At 42.4% G+C, this 16,586-nt stretch overlaps 1 protein-coding gene across 3 annotated transcripts in view; it reads left to right on the top strand.

The window, feature by feature from the left end:
• Window positions 1–16,586, top strand: part of PTK2B (protein tyrosine kinase 2 beta) — a 174,659-nt gene that overhangs the window by 35,818 nt on the left and 122,255 nt on the right. For all 3 annotated transcript variants that reach the window (XM_036750697.1, XM_036750699.1, XM_036750696.1), the window contains exon 2: window positions 7,285–7,337. The gene's annotated coding sequence lies outside the window, so the exon portion shown is untranslated. The remainder of the gene's footprint in view (window positions 1–7,284; window positions 7,338–16,586) is intronic.

Raw genomic sequence — 16,586 nt, 5'->3', positions numbered from 1 at the left:
GCCTAAAGCTGGAAATGAAGCAGGTCAATACTCCTGAGCCAGAGTGGGCTGATGAGTAGCTCCTCCATTTTCAGGCTGGGCAAGATAGGGAGACTTAGTTTAAAAAAAGTTGGAAACTGAGTAATTTTACCTTAAGAGTTAGCCCTCTCACCAAGGGATTCTGTATGGGTTGCTGCTAGTGTGTCACTTAAACTTCCTAGTCTCAGTTTCCTCATTTATAACAAGGGGATGGTCATACTTACCCTATCTGTTACCATCTTGTGACAGTTAAATGAGATAATGGATGTACAGGTGTCTTGTTTAGTCATTCAGTCACAGGCATTTATTAAGCACTTACTATATGCTAGTAAGTACAAGAGATGGTGAAGTGTTATCTTCTCTGTTAAAAAAAAATTAATTGAATGAGGTGGATTTGAACTTTTAAAGGTATCTTGAAGCAATGATGTTTGAGAAACTCCTCTTAGTAGTGTCTCTGGATGAAGTGACGAGTGCAGAAGGGATGCCCACTAATGGCACCTCCAGCACTAACATTCCATGACTGGGATTCTGGGCATACACATCTTTTGTGAGGAAGGTTGTTCTTCTCCTTGGTCTTGGGAGGCTGGCAGATGTGGAAGGCAGCAGCTCAGAGGAGAGGGAAGTCTGGACCTGACTCCTGGCATTGGGGTAACTCAAATATATCCTTCCTGGTAACTTCCATGATTCAGATCTCTTATCGCATCCACCATTTCCCACGTGGGCTGGACTGGGTCCTCCCAAGACCCAACCTGCTTTGATTCCCCAGCCAAATCAACATCAGCAGGTCCTAATTTTAACCTCATTACTCCCCCCACCCCCAACACACACACAGAGCCTGAAATTTCAGCCTTGCCCTTCATCCGATTTTGTTGCTTAGCGACCATGTGCTTAGCAACCAATAAGGGAAGTGGGATCACCCCTCCTCCTGACACGGCACAGGTGTCCTAACAATACAAACAGTTCCCTGGTCACTCTCCAACCAGTGAAAGGTTGCTTTCAGAGGTGGACAGCATTATGTTCTGGAAATAGAGGTTCCTTTCCCTGGGGCCAGGATTGGTTACTGCGTCGGTTACCTTTTGAGTTTGGCAATATTTGTGTGGGGGCGTCTGGGTAGGTGGTTCTCAGAGCCGTGTATTTCACCACTTGCTCTTGCTTTCTTGATGCTGTGTGATGCAGGCAGGGCAGCTTAGATAATTGTCTCTGTTCCCACGCAGCCTGTCATTGTACACTGCCTGCCCATGGTTTACAAAGCCCCCTCATGTTCCATTCTGGGGGTACTTTTCTTTGTTCCATCACCCTTTATCTTTGAGGTTCTTCCTGACCTCGGTTTATACATAACTTGGTCCAAAGGTAAGGTCTATTGAAATATGAGGCATCATGATGCAATGGAAAAGAACACTGGTTCTTGAATCAGAGGACTGGCCTTCAAATCCTCACTCTAATGCCTGGGGTCAGTCAGATGAAGGGGCAGCTAGGTGGCTGGGTGAATAGAGTGCCAAGTCTGGAGTCAGGGAGACTCATTTTCCTGAGTTCAACCTGGCCTTAGACACTTAGTAGCTGTGTAACCCTAGGCAAGTCACTTAACCCTGTTTGCCTCAGTTTCCTTATCTGTCAAGTGAGCTGGAGAAGGAAACGGCAAACCACTCCAGTATCTTTGCCAAGAAAACCCCAAATGGGGTCACAAAGAGCAAGACACAACTGAAACAACTGAACAATAAGAAGGCAGATAACATCTCCTGGCACCAGTTACTCATTGGCAAAATAAGAGGGCTGCGTTTGATGGCCTCTGGGGTCCCTTTTCACTCTAGACTAAATTCTGTGAATTTAGCAAAGGGCTTGAAGTCAAAAGATCTCCTTCCAAGTCCTGGAAGGACTCTTACAAGCCTCTTACTAGTCAAACATGCTTGGGCGGGTAAGTTAAAAGGGAGCTTAGACACCATATAATCCATCCCCTTTACTCTTCAGCTGAGGAAATTGAGGCCCCAGGAGGTTAAATAATTTGTCAAGATCACATGGATAGTAAGTTGCAGGCGGAGTCAAAATTTGAACCCAGGTCTCCAGTGTTGTTCTATTGTACCACACCTTTACCTAAACTCACTGAGCCTCGGGCTTCTCATCTGTAACATGAGGATAATCATACTTGCGCCATCTCCTCTGCCTTATGACAGTTAAATAAGATAATGCATGCAGAGGTGTTTCATAGGTAGTGACTTGTTCCAAAAAGGTATGGTGGTGTTTTTCCCACTGCCTGGTGGTGTTTTCTACATTCTAAGCACAGAGTGTCCTCCCCTCCCACTTCCACAATCAGTTTCTGGGCTTTCCCCTGCACTGCAGCCACCATGTTCTTTGGGGTAACCATTGGAGGGTCAGTCCCGGGGCACAACATTTGTAATCCAAACCCAGCTACTCTGTCTGTTTGCTCAGCTTCTCCCACAAACCTTCGCACTCTGAGTGAGAGCCATACCTGGTCAGGTCCCGTGAGGATCCCTGATGGCTGGGGTGGGGTCAGGAAACTTCCACCAATCCATCGTGTGACTTTTGATCAGTGATTTCCTCTTTCTGGGCCCCAGTTTCCTCATCTATAGAATGATGCGGCTGAGATAGAATTAATAGATTTAAAGCCGGAAAGGAATTTTAAAATCTACTCATCAAATTCAATTCCTTTGTATTTCAGATGAGGAAACTGAGGCACAGAGAGGCTAAGTGACATGCCCAGAGTCACACAGGCAGTAAGTGATAATAATGTTATTTGTACCCAGGTCATTTTACTCCAAATCCAGTACTCTTCAAAGATCTCCCTTAGGCAGTGGCTTCCAAACTTTTTTTGATTGTCCCGCTATTGGTAAAACATTGTTGTTCACATCCTCCCTAGTGCTGGCCCTCCCTAGTGCCCAAAGCTCAGGTCCAATACCGCTTCCTACATAAAGCCTTTCCTGACCCTCCAGATGCTGGTGACTCCCCCAAATAATGACCTTGTATGTGTTTTGTATATAGATTGTGAGTTCCTCAAGACCAGACTGCTTCACTTTTGTCTTTGGAGTCTCTAAGCCTAACACAGTGTCTGGCACATAGTAGGTGCTTAATAAGTGCTTGTTGATTTTCTTACTTCTTACCAGTCCCTGAGTCCAGTATCTTGATGCTTTTCAGCTGCTCTGGCCCCTCGTTCAGCCTTCATCTGTGACCCTTCTTCCTCGTACCCAACATCAACCCCCTCTCCCACCACTGGCACTATCCCAGGCTTGGAGGGAGGTGGGAAGGAAGAGAATAAGCAGAAAGCAGTGGCACAGGGAATAGAGTACTGGCCCTTGAGTCAAGAGGACTCAAGTTCAAATCCAGCCTCAGATACTTCCTAGTTGTGTGACTCTGCGCAAGTCACCTAACCTCTGTCTGCCTCATTTTCTTCATCTGTAAAATGTGGATAATAATAGCAACCTGCTTCCCAGGGTTGTTGTGAGTATCAGATGCAATAATAAGTATAAAATGCTTAGGACAAAGCCTGGCACATAGTAAACACTATATAAAGGTTAACTGTTATTATTAGTTATTCTTATTGTTGGACCCCAAGCTTTGCTTTGTCTTCTGTGCTGCTCCTTCTGCCTCTTTCTGCCCAGTCTCTTGCAGTTGTGCCATATAGGATTCCTGACTCTTGGCCAGAGTCCTGGTCCTGCAGCTGCTTTCCCAGGCCTCTCAAAGCTATCAGCCCTTGAGTCCCAGGCACCTACCTCACCCAGGTCTTTGAGTCAACAGCTGTCTGTCCCTGCCTTCCAGGTCCTAGCTCAGTTTGACCCCATCTTTCCAAGCTCCTCCCTCAGGCTCTTTCCATCTTGTCCCCCAGGGCCCCCAGTCAGCCTGCCTTTGCTCTGGTTGCTTCTGCCATAGCCCAGTTCTTGGAAGGAAGTAAACAGAGAGGGAGAAACCTGTATCCATCCCATTGCCACAGCAGCCAATCAGATATGTCAGAGTAGGGAGGACCTGGGTCTTTATGTTCTTCATGTGCCCCTGCCAATTGTTTTATGCACCCTTGTGTGCCATGGCCTCCACTTTGGAGACCGATCGAAGGTCTCTGACAGCCCCATCACTTGAGGGTTCTAAGAAATGACAGGAATATCACCCACATCCTCCCCCTTCCCTCAGCCATTAGTTACAGGCATTGTTAGTCCATGAGTTTTAATTTTATACACACAGCTCCTCAACCCAACTGTCCCAGATGCCTTCTAGAATTAACGACCAAGTAAGCCAAAAATATTGCCAGGTGAAAAACCTGAATAGGAAATTCAGTGTCTAGTCTGAAACTTCTAGTTGTAGCTTGTATGTGTGTATAGTCCTCCCAACTCAAGGAAGAAAAAAACACCACACCACCAAATGGGTTTGTACATGCCCCAGATGTAGTTCGTGTGCTTGGGAATCAGTCCCTAGTCTCTGTATTCAGAGCCGAGTGTCATAAATCCTCTTTTCACAGTTACAAGAGTGGGGGTTCCTTGGTTATTGGGTACTACTTAGTGGTCTTCAGGAGCTAACACACAGACAGACAGACAGACAGACACACATACAGATATATGTTACTACAGTGTATCAAGAGATCTATTATTTCACTATTTTTATTAATGTAGGTACCCTCTCTTCTAAGATCCTTCTTGGCGCCCCCCCCCCCCCAGATTAGTAGACAGGTTTTATGATCTGCTAAGGCCAACCCAACTGACTACACTAAGTTTCCCCTGAACTTATGATGGAGAAAATGTTAATAAGGCTGATTAAATTTAAAAGTATGTGTTGCATATACATTTCCTCCCTACCTCCCTTCTCTTGCCCTAGATAGCTGATTGTTAAACATTTACCAGCATGCCTCTGGTAAATGGTCACTTCCACACTGCAACAAGGTACCAGGGAACAATAGCAGTAGAAGTTAATGTATCTTATTCTAGGGATGAAAACCTCAGAGATAAAATAACTTTAAAGCAAAAATTCTTTTGGCATGCCATTAGGGCTAAAAACATTCTTGGAAGGAGAACTGAAGCTGCATCAGATTTCCTTAGCCCACAGCCCATAGACCCCTCCAATTAGAGGAGAGGGAGTCATTGCTGATGGTACTGTAAAAGCAGTACTAACTTCTACTCATCCTAGCATTTCTCTTCTCCTGTTCTCAGCAAATATGATTCAGATTCTTGTTCAGCAGGCCCTGATTCCATTCCTTGGGCAGCGCTGCCCACTATAGCTAAGCATTTTTTAGCCATGTTCACTGGAATACGTCTATCTTCCTATCAACATTCCCCCTTTCCAGGCCTGGAATGGTAATCAACTCAATGTGTCATTCTTACAGGAAAGGGTGTGTCAATCCGTTTACCATCCAGGTGACTTTCCAAATTAAAATAAGCCACCCTGGCCACTACTTCCCTATGTGTATTGTCTCTACTTACTAGAATCAATCAATCATTCAATATTTATAAAGCACCTAGTATGTGCCAGGCACTATGTAAGCTCCTTGAGGGAAGAGACTGTCTTCATTTTTATATTTTACCCTGAGTACTTAGCATTGTGCTTGGCATATACTAAGTGCTTAATAATGCTATTATTATTATTATTAATTTTCTGCCCATCTGCACTTATGGAAAATTACTTTGTCAGTGCTATGTAGACTGGTCTAGAGTGGTGAGACCCTTGAGTCAGGGAGATCGATTATGTTGTAATAGTCAGAGGAGAGGTGAAGAGCGCTCCACCTAAAAGTGATGGGCTTATACCTAGAGAGAAGGGGTCAGAGGGGAGGGATGTTGAGGAGGTAAACAAGGCAAGACTCAGCAATGGCTTGGATATGTGGAATGAGGGAGAATGGGGACTAAGCTTACAAACCAGGGATGCTAGAAGGATGGTGGCATCTGTGACAGAAGAAGGGAAGTTTGGAGGAGGGTGGGAGCTTAGGAGGCAAAATAAGGAGTTCAGTCTTAGACATGCCCAGTATGAGATGTTGTTGGGACACTGAGTTTGAAATGCACACTAGACAATTGAGGAGGAAGAACAAAAGTTCCAGGGAGGCAGAGTAGGATGAAGACTGACTATGTAGATCGACTGCCATTTTTACAGTGCTTTAAAGTTTGTGGTGCACTTTGAATTATATACTCTTACTTGATACTCACAATGACTCTAATGCAGTGGTTCCTAAAGGTAATATTATTCCTACTTTCTAGGTGAAAAAACTGAAGATCATAGAGTTAGAGTTGGGATGGACCTGAAAAGGCACATAGTCCAAACCCCCTCACTTTCCACATGAAGGAATTAAGTAAGGCCTAGAGAGATGAAATGACTCGGCCCAAGTTCATACAGAGCCAGGATTTGAACTCAGGTCCTGTGACTCTGGGATGTGTATTCTTTCATGGTACCATCCTATCTCCTCTAGGCTCAGAAGGGTTCATGAACTTGCCTATGATCAGAGAGTTTGTGTCAGAGGTCTAATTCAGAACTAGGTCTTTGCAAAAGCTATCCCCAGCACTCTTTCCACTATACCAAATTGGAGATCATGTCAGCAAAGGCGATGAACTTTGCATATGGGAAATCATTTTGATGTTTATTGAGTACCTGTCATGTGCAGAGATCTATGCTGGATGCTGGGAGTATAACAACTGAATAAGATGCAGTCCCAGCCAGTTGACTCTTCACATTAACCTGTCCCTACCACTGCTGCCTGGATTCCCAATCCATTTACCAACAGGAAACTACTCAGGACCAAGGTCAGTTCAGCCCCACACAATGCAACCAGTTCACCAATGAGCTGCGCTCTTCATCTTAGAGGTGCTCAGAGTAGGGATTAAAGAGGAAGTCTACTATTATGGAAAGATCCCTGTACTAGGAGTTAGTGGACTTGGATTTAAGTTCCATCTCTGCCATTAATTAACTGTGACTTGAACGAGCCTTTTCTTCTCTTTAGGCTTCAGTTTCCTCATCCATAAAACAAGGGAGATGGACTAGATCAGAGATATAAAACATGTGGCCTATGGACCACCATGAGGCCTGCACTCTACTCCCAAGTGTGGACGATGCAAAATGTAATTGGGAAATATTGAACAAAATAAATATACAATAGAACATAGATACTATTAATGTATAGTTTTCCAAGTCAATATGGGGCCCACAGAGATCTTTAATATATGGTTTATTTTCTATTTTTTTGATACCATTGACCTAGATGACCCCTAAGGTTCTTTTCTAATGTCCTTTGATATACAATTTATAACCCCTTCTCTTTCCTTAATACATCTTTCTTCTTTCTTTCCACAGTTCCAGTGAAGCCTGGCCTAACTGAGATCTGACCTGTGACTTCCTAGTACCAGGTAAGTGCAGCTCTTGCTCCTCATGGCTTTGTCTCTCATCTTTCTTCCTTCCAAAGTTCTCATACCAATTCCTCACCATTACATCACCATTCTCTCCATAAATCTGGAGTCATGCCTAAGCAGCAGCATACAAAATGTCTCAGGGTTGAAAACCCAAGTAAGAATAGATGCATAGGATTTGGTCATTGGAAGGGACCTCAGCAGCCATCTAATCTACACCATCCACCAAAGGATATCTCCCCATACCATACCCGACAAGTGGGAGCAGTGAGCTTTTCTTTGAAGGAATCTAGAGATTCTATGAGATGAAGGTGAGGCAGGAGGTATTCCTGGCATGATGGATGACTTGAGCAAAGACTTAGTGAGGAAATGTTGTGAACAACAAACAGACCAATTTGGCTAGAACATAGAGTTCACGGGGGAGAGAGATGTGCAATTTGTTCATAAGCATGAGCTGGTATCAGATTATGAAAGGCTTTAAATAGCAAATAGAGGCATTTATATTTTATTCTAGAGACGACAGAGAACCACTAACACTTCTTGAGTAGGTGAGTCAGACCTGGGCTTTAGGGATATTAATTTAACAGCTAGTGAAAAATAGATAGCAGCATGGGGAGGCTGAGGACAGGGAGACTAATTTGAGGGCTCTTGCAGTATTACAGCCAAGAGGTCACAAGGGTATGAACTAGGGTGATGGTCATGTAAGTAGAAATAAAGGAATGAATGTCACGGATGTGGAGGTAGAATTGACGGGACTTGGCAACTTATCGGATATGGGGGCTGATTGAGGGTGAAGAGTCAAGGATAGATGACCCCATGGTTGGTGACCTGGATGACTGGAAAGATTGTGGTACCTTTGACAGAAATAGGAAAGTTAAGAAAAGATGATGCCTGAAAGAGGTTACAGATACACCTATCAATTCAAATGAGTTTACCAGAAAACTTCTTAGAGCAAGTTTAGATGTGGGGAGAGAAGGGACAATATGAAGTTGAGTAGACTGAATGCCTAGGGAAAGGAAATATGTATTGATGAAGGAAGGTAAGGGAATTTCTTTTTTCAAAAAATTAATATTCTATTTTCCTCACCTATATATAAAAACAATTTTAACCTTCATGTTTTCTATAATTTTGAGCTCCAAATTCTCTCCCACCCTCCCTTTGCTCCCAAGAAGGGGAATTTCCAGACAAATTTTATTGACTTCACAAATTTACCAAGAGCTGGCCATGTGCAGTGGGCCACGAAGGTTTAATGGAGAAGTGAGAATTTGTTGGGCTGACTGTTCCCGTTGGTAAAGGGCAAGAATATGTTTATGCCTGGGAAATGTGAACCATAGGCAAAGAAACCAAAGCACAGGACAGATTTGGTTTTCCTTCTATCTATGTACTAGTGTGGTCACTCTGCTTATACCCTATTGTTACTAGCCCAGTCCAACTAATCAATTAGCATTTATTGAGAAAATGTTATGTCAGTCAAGCAGTCCACCAACATTTACTAAGTGCATGCTATGTGCTAGACTCTGAGGCTACAAATTAATGCAAAGATATGGTTCCTACCTTTGAGGATCTCCAATTCTAATGGGAGCCATATTTTAATATGCCAAACACTGTACTGAGTACTGGGGATGCAAAAAGAAAAATGAAAGAATCTCTGCCTGCAAGCAACTTATATTTTAATGAAGGAGACAACAAGTACATAAAAGATACATAAAGAGTAGGCGAAAAATAATCTTTGAGGAGAAGACACTAGCTACTGGAGGTTGAGGAAAAACTCCTACAGAAGGTATCGAACTAAATCTAAACCCCGGTCTGCAGAGCAGGACATCAGCTCGGAAAAGAATGTTAACATTCTTTTCCTGGCTCTGAAGCCAAGGGCTTTGTAATGGGCCAAATCCCAGATTGTTTCTCCTATCTCTCTCTACTCTCCCCTGGCATAGGATCATATTCTAGGCAGCATGGCTTTAAAGGATTCCTAATCCCACTAGCAGGGCAGCTGGGTGGTGCAGTGGATAGAGCACTGGGCCTGGAGTCAGGAGGACCCCAATTCAAATCCAACCTCAGACTTACTAACTGTGTGACCCTGGGCAAGTCACTTAATGCTGTTTGCCTCAGTTTCCTCATCTGTAAAACGATCTGGAGAAGGAAACAGCAAACCACTTCAGTATCTTTGCCAAAGAAGATCCTGAAAAGTCAGACATGACTGAACAAGCAAACAACAACGAGTCTCACTAGAATGACACCAGATTGAGGATGCTTCCCACAGAAGCTCATAGAGTCACAGAAGTTGCACCTACATAGAACCTTAGACATCATCTAATCCAACACCCATTTCACAGGCGCGGAAGTTGAGACCCAGAGAGGTTAAATGAGTTGCTCAAGGCCACACAGCTATTTAGTGGCACCTTATTCCATGCCTACCATTCCTTCTATATCACGTTCTATTATTTATTTGTCTGCTTGTTTACTTATAGCTTTTAAAAATTTGAGTCCCAAGTTTGCTCCCTCACTCCAGCCTTTCCTCTACCCAGTTAGAAGGCAAAAGAATATATGAGTTATACATGTAAAATACATGCAAAATATATTTTATATTGACCATGGCCATCATGTTCTTATAATATGGATTGGTTTACATGAACTAAGACAGATGTTGAGTAGATCTTCAACAGAAAACTTACAGAAAGACATTGAAAAGGATAAGAAGGTATAGATGGATGGTGATCTGTACCAATAGAGGGAGTGTTCTCAAGAGTAAGATCATGGAGCCACTGAAATACTCAGGGTGGAATGTGAGCAGATGTCAGGGACATCAGAGGGGAGGTGGTCAAAGGATCACAGATTGAGGGCTAGAAGGGAACCTAGAGCTTATCTGCTCTAGCCTACTTATTTTAGATAAGGAAACTGAGGCCCACAGAGATCAAGTACCTTGCCCAAAGTCACACAGATAGTACTAAACAGCAAAGAAGGATTTGAATCCATACCCTCTGACTCTATGGACTGATTCCATGGAAGGATTGGTTAGATCAGGGAAAGTATCTAAGGATACAAAGCCTGGAAAAGATAGGGCACCAGAAGGAAACCACTAGTTGTCCTCAAATATTTGAAGTGTTGTCATGTTCAGCTTTGTCTGAATCCATAAAGCAGAAACAGCCTGGAGAACTAGCACAATAAGCAAATTTAGGCTTGAGGTCAGGAAGAACTAGAGCTATTCCCATGTGAAATGGGAAGTAATGAGTTGACTGTCCTAAAGTACAAGACAGCTAGCCACTTGTACAGTAAGTTATAGAGGGGAATTCTTTTATACGTATGGACTTTAATTGACTAGATGTCTGTCAAAGTCCCTTCCAAGGCTAAAATTTTGTGATCAATTGACTCCAAGATCCAATGTTTTTTCAACTGTATTATAACTAAAATGGGAGGAGGAAATGGCAAACTACTCCCATATCTTTGCCAAGAAAACCCCATGGACAGTATGGTCCATAGGGTCATGAAGACATGGATGTGACTGATTGAACAAAAACAATAATTAAAATGGAATTTTATTTACCCTGGTTAAAGTGTAAATATAGGGGAGGAGAGAAGAGGGGGACATGGAGAACAAGTGGTAGATTCGTTGTGGTTGTTCATCCTTCATTCCTGAAGAGGACCAATGACATTGGAAGGGTGATGTCTTGACCTGCAAGTGACTTGGATTTAAGTGAGGCAAGGCTGTGCAACATCATTAGCCTCACTCTCCTCCAGTCATCAGAATGTAGGGGCAAGACATGGGTCAGGATGACTGGTGATGGCCCTGTGTAGATCTATTATAATAAAGCAAAAGACCAGATGAAGCTTTTGTCAACTGAGGAAAAATTAGTAAATTTATGAATAGTACTTCAACTAATTTATTTATTAAGTAATGTTCTTTGACTTGGCTATAGCTGTTATAAAGTATTAACTAAGCTTGCTCGTTGGTTGGTTTCTTATGTGTTAGCTCATCTGCCTGAAGTATAAAGAGGACAATGAATATATTTGCTAATTGTTGTCCCCTGGCTTCAGATATATTACATCTCTCTATATACACATACACATTTAAGTCTTTTTTTCCTATGGAATTCTTCTTATTAAAAGATAAGGTTTTTGCTAACCTGTTTGTGGGAATGGTTGAAAAAAACCACACTGTCCTTTGGTCTGTGACTATTGGCTGAATATGTAAGCATCCCTTGCCTTTTGGAATTTTCCCTTTTCACCTCATAGGTTGGGTTTTGCCTTTGCTTGAAGAGTCTTTCAGTTACTGAGAGCTACACATCAAGTTGGTCACACTGCCACTAGTATATGGGAGCATACCTTTTTATGGATTTATGTATTTTGGGGTTGCTTTGTCTTGTCTCTCCTGGTAGACTATAGGCTCTCTGAAGGCAGGTTTGGTGTGTATTTTTAACTATGCATCCTTTGGGCCTTAAACCTTGCACCTTGTGGGAAACCATTAATACATGGCCAGGGCTGACTCCTCAGGCCTCAAATGTATGTTAACATTAAAGCAACTAGTCATAGACAGTCAGAACTGGATGGGACCTCAGAGGTCCTCTAGTCTAACGCCCTCATTTTACGCATCTGACCTCTATGGTCCCTTCTCGTTCTAAATCTATGATCCTGTGAAATTCAGAGAGGTTTGATTATATGGCCCAACCATCGTTATTGACAGATCAATAATTATAGCTAATAACATAGATATTAATAATAATGACTGATAATTAATATGAATGATAATAAACAATCTAACATTATGACAGCATTATTGTATTCTATGGCATTCTATAATTATTATTATTCATTATTATTATATATTATATATAGTTATTATAACAAAACTGCAGCATGATTTAATGGGTAAAGAACCAGCCTTAAAGCCTGGAAGGCCCAGGTTCACATCCTGCCTCTCACATACACTGTCCATGTGATCCTGGACGGTCCTAACTTCTCCATGCTCTAGCAGCATTTTATAGCCATAAGTTGAAGAGAAGCTTCTGACCTGCATAGTCTCCTTTAACCTAGTTGTTCCCTATATATATCAGTGAAATCAAAGGCCCAGTCTTTGTCTCTAATATTATAACTTTACTATAGTAATATTATCGGCAGTAATAAATGCCAGAGGTTAGGAAGAACATAGGGAGTGTACAGATATATTCTAGGCCATCTTATAATTGAGGTTATGGTGTGAAAGTATAATGAAATACTAACTGAACTCATGTCAGATAGGCTGGAAAATATAATGTGGACATAGGAGTCTTGGGGCAAAGGAACAGAAGGGAAAGAATGGGAAGAGCAGGATTTGGAGTCAGAGATCTGAAACTCTGCTTTGCCACTTACTGGCTCTGTGTCCTTTAGAGAAGTCACTCGCCATCTCTGGGCCTCACGTACTCATTTGTAAAATGAAAGTGTTAGATTAGATAGCTTCTGAGGTTCTACTTAGCTCCAGCTGGATAATTCTCTAATGTTTCCTGTTACAGTGTCAATGTTGGTGTAAGAAGGAGTGTAGACTAGAGCTGTGTTCAGACAGGGAAGTGATGATAGGAGGAAACAAAGAAATATTGAAGAGGCCTAATGGATGACCACCAGGGCACCGTAGGCCACAGGAGGAAGCTGAGAAAGAAGAGACAGACTCTTTTGTCTCCAGAAACTCCCAAGAAGAGACCTTTTGGCTGTTGCAGCTGGGTTAGTTCCTACTTATCCTCTACAGGGGAGGAAGAAAGACTGCTGTGGTAGGAAAAGGCCTTGCCCAGCTATTGTGATAGGTAATCCCTTCTCTTTCTGTAGCCATCCCAATCAACCTGCAGGATCAAAGTCAACTTGATCTTCAGGGCTGGCAGTGCCAGGACAGTGGAAAGAGTAATGTGTCTAGAGTAAGGAGGCTTGGGTTTCAAATCCTGGTTCTCTCACTACCTGTGTGGTCTTGTGCAAATTACTAAGTCACTCAGCATTTGCGGGCCTCAGTTCCTCACCTGTAAAATAAGGGGGTTGGGTGAGATGATCCAGAGGTCTCTTCCAGGGATGAATCTAGGATCCTAGGATCTAGAGTGATTTCAGAGGTCCTCTTGCTTCTGCAAGAAATTTGTCTACCTGGTGGCCGAAATTTTCTATAACAGCAGCAACATTCTTTAATTTGAGATATATTGTAATGAAAATATGTAATTATAATGAAAATATATTTCAAATTAAAGAATGAAAGGTCTTTTCTGCAATTTTATAGAAATCTTCTGCCATTATGGAAATTTTAGCAATCAGGTAGACAAATTTCTTGTGAGGGAATCACACAAAGCACACTGGCTCGTAGGATCCTAGATTCAGAGTTGGAAGAGACCTTTGGGTCATCTCATCCAACCCAATCATTTTACAGATGAGGAACTGGGGACTCATCTTCCTGAGTTCAAATCTGGACTCAGATCCTTCCTAGCTGTGTGATCCTGGCAAGTCACTTAACTCTGTTAACCTTCCTCCTCATCTGTAAAATGAGCTAGAGAAGGAAAATGTAAATCACTCCGGTATCATTGCCAAGAAAACCCCAAATGGGGTCACTGTGAGTCAGACACGCCTGAAACAATGACTGAAAAGTGATAATGAAAGTGGTTGAGCTAAATGAGCTTGAGTTTTGGCCTCGACACTTAGTAGGAGTATGACCATGGCCAAATCGCTTCACGGCTTTGGACCTCAATTTTCTTACCTATATAATTGGGACAATAATATCCACACTACTAGATAATAATATCTGCACAGCTAGGGGGTACAATGGATAGAGCACTGGACCTGGAGTTAGGAAGACCTGAGTTCAAATCTGGTTTTAGATATTAACTGTGTGACCCTGGGCAAGTCACTTAACCTTAGTGTGCCTCAGTTTCCTCACCTGTAAAATAGGGATAATGATGGTTACATATATGTAGTAACACATGTAAAATGGGCGTAATAATAACACCCACCTCTCAGGGTCGTTGTGAGGATGAAACAAGATAAGTGCAAAGTGCTTAGCACAATACCAGGCACGTATTAGGGAACATATAAATGTTAGCCAATTTAAAAAATCTAACTCACAGTGTTGTTGTATGGAAAATGCCTTTAAAATACTATATAAATTTGAACTAGAGTAATAATGATAATGAGTGATTATAACACTTTCAGGTTGCAGCGTGCTTGACACGTTATTTCACCCTCTGAGGTAGACGCTAATATTATTCCCATTTTGGAGATGAGAAAACTGAGGCTGAGGGAGGGTAAGGTTACTTGCCCAGGGTAATGCCGCTTGCAAGGGCTTCCTGAATCCAAGTCCTATACTCCATCCACCGCACTACCTAGCTGCCTATGACTAGTGTTACTGTTGATTGACACTCATACACAATAGAGTCCAACCAGCAAGTCATTTACTGAATGTTGTTGCCTTATGTCATAGACTTCTTCTGAAGTCATTTTGATGGGGGAGCTATGGAAGCAAGGAGTAGGGGACCATGTGCCTAAAGTAGGGAAAGGGTCACCAGTGAGGAGAGAAAAGGGGGGAATGGCATGTAGATGTAGGGAACCAGTAGGACAACAAGAGGTGCACTGTACGTTAAGGTGCTGCTATCTCCTCACTGCAAAGGCATCAGCCCTGTTTCAAGAGTTTTGCCAAGCTTTTTTTGTTTTTCTATTCATACGAGATTCTTTATTTTTAAAAGAGGTTTTTGATCCCAGTGGATTCTTTTTCTATAAGAGCAAAAATGGCACAATACATTGGTAACTAAGGTGGGACTTTCTTACCGTTTTAGAATGAGAAATTAATTAAATGTCTTTGATTGAGCCTTACTAGGTACAAAGCCCCAGGCCCAAACCCCTATCTACTAGGTGCTAAGCCTATGTGGGCATGAAGCCCTCAGGGTCCTAAGGGGAGTTGCTAAGACCAGAGCCAACAGTAGAAGCCTAAGTTCTGGTTGCTCAGATGACATTTGATGACGTCCAAAGACTGTATAAAAAGAGACAACAGAGCTATTTGCTTGGGGCTCTCACTCACTGGAAGAATGTTGATGTGGAAACTCTGGGCAGCTGTAGTTAAGAGCCCTCCAGCTTATGAACTCAAATATTGATGCCTTCTTGGTATCTGTGAATTGTATTTGGCCTGTTTATAATGTATCTTTGTAATTTGTTTCTATTTGCTCTGAAGTTCAGGGTGCTGGCTTTTCCCCTGAACTAAGTGAATGATATATGTATATGTTGGATTAAAGTAAAATTGTTAACCCCTTAATGTTACTTTCCTTAGTAAAGCAGATCAAAGAACCTGTGTGTTCTTGTTGGGCTTGTGTTGGTCTTTCACCCCCACAGTAGCTGCTAGCCCAATTGTTGCCACACACAGGGATGGTGAGATGAATTTGCATCATAGGAATACATATTTAGTGCTGAAAGGAACCATCCCATAGTCTACATGGTCTTGAGTTTGAATGCTTTTGCCAGTGATTGAGGTGGGGGGGAATGACATTGGACAAATGACTCCTCAAGTAAGCCTAGTTTCCTTTTGTATAAAGTCAGAAGACTAAACTAAATGCTCTTTAATGTCTTTTCCAGATCTAAGTCCTATTCTATCGGAGGCATTTTTTTTTTACTGCAGAATTCTATTTGTGTGTATAAAAAGCTTTGTTTATACTTCCTTAATTTGTATTTAAATATCATCATCCTAGAAATAGGAAGACTTTGGTCTTGCTTTCCTTCCCTTTTCCATACGCACTTCTCAGGCTGCATGTGGCCCTTTTATGGCATCTTACAAACTGTTGGAATATTCCACCTCCCATTTGTGTGCCTTTACATGCCTTGTCTGGAATACATTTCTTCCTTACCCTAGGCTCTTAACATCCCTAGCTTCCTTCAAAAGCCACCTGAGGGACCACCTCCTACAGGAAGCTTTTCCTGATTTCTATCCTCCCTCCCTCCCCTACCCCCCAACCCAGCCACCCAGAGGTTAGTGCCTCTTCCTCCAACCCCCTTGCCTCGTAATTCCTTTGTACATATTTTGCATTTATTTCTCTGTGTACTTGCAATTCCCCTGTTAGAAAGTAACCTCCTTGAAGGAAGAAATGTTTCATTTTTATCTTTGTATTCTCAGAGCCTAACACCTAGAAGACACTGAATAATTGCTTGCTGATTGGTTGATTAGAATCAAGGCAAGCAGGTGTGGCTAGAGTGCTGGGCTCTGTTACTTAATACCTGTGTGCCTTTGGACAGATCATTTCATCTTTCTGGGTCTAGGTTTCCTCTCTAAAG

This window comes from Trichosurus vulpecula, chromosome 3 (genome assembly GCF_011100635.1).
Source record: "Trichosurus vulpecula isolate mTriVul1 chromosome 3, mTriVul1.pri, whole genome shotgun sequence".
In the NCBI taxonomy this organism is placed as follows: Eukaryota; Metazoa; Chordata; class Mammalia; order Diprotodontia; family Phalangeridae; genus Trichosurus; species Trichosurus vulpecula.
The sequence above is the reverse complement of the archived record's forward strand: the minus strand, read 5'-3'. Positions and strand labels throughout refer to the sequence as shown.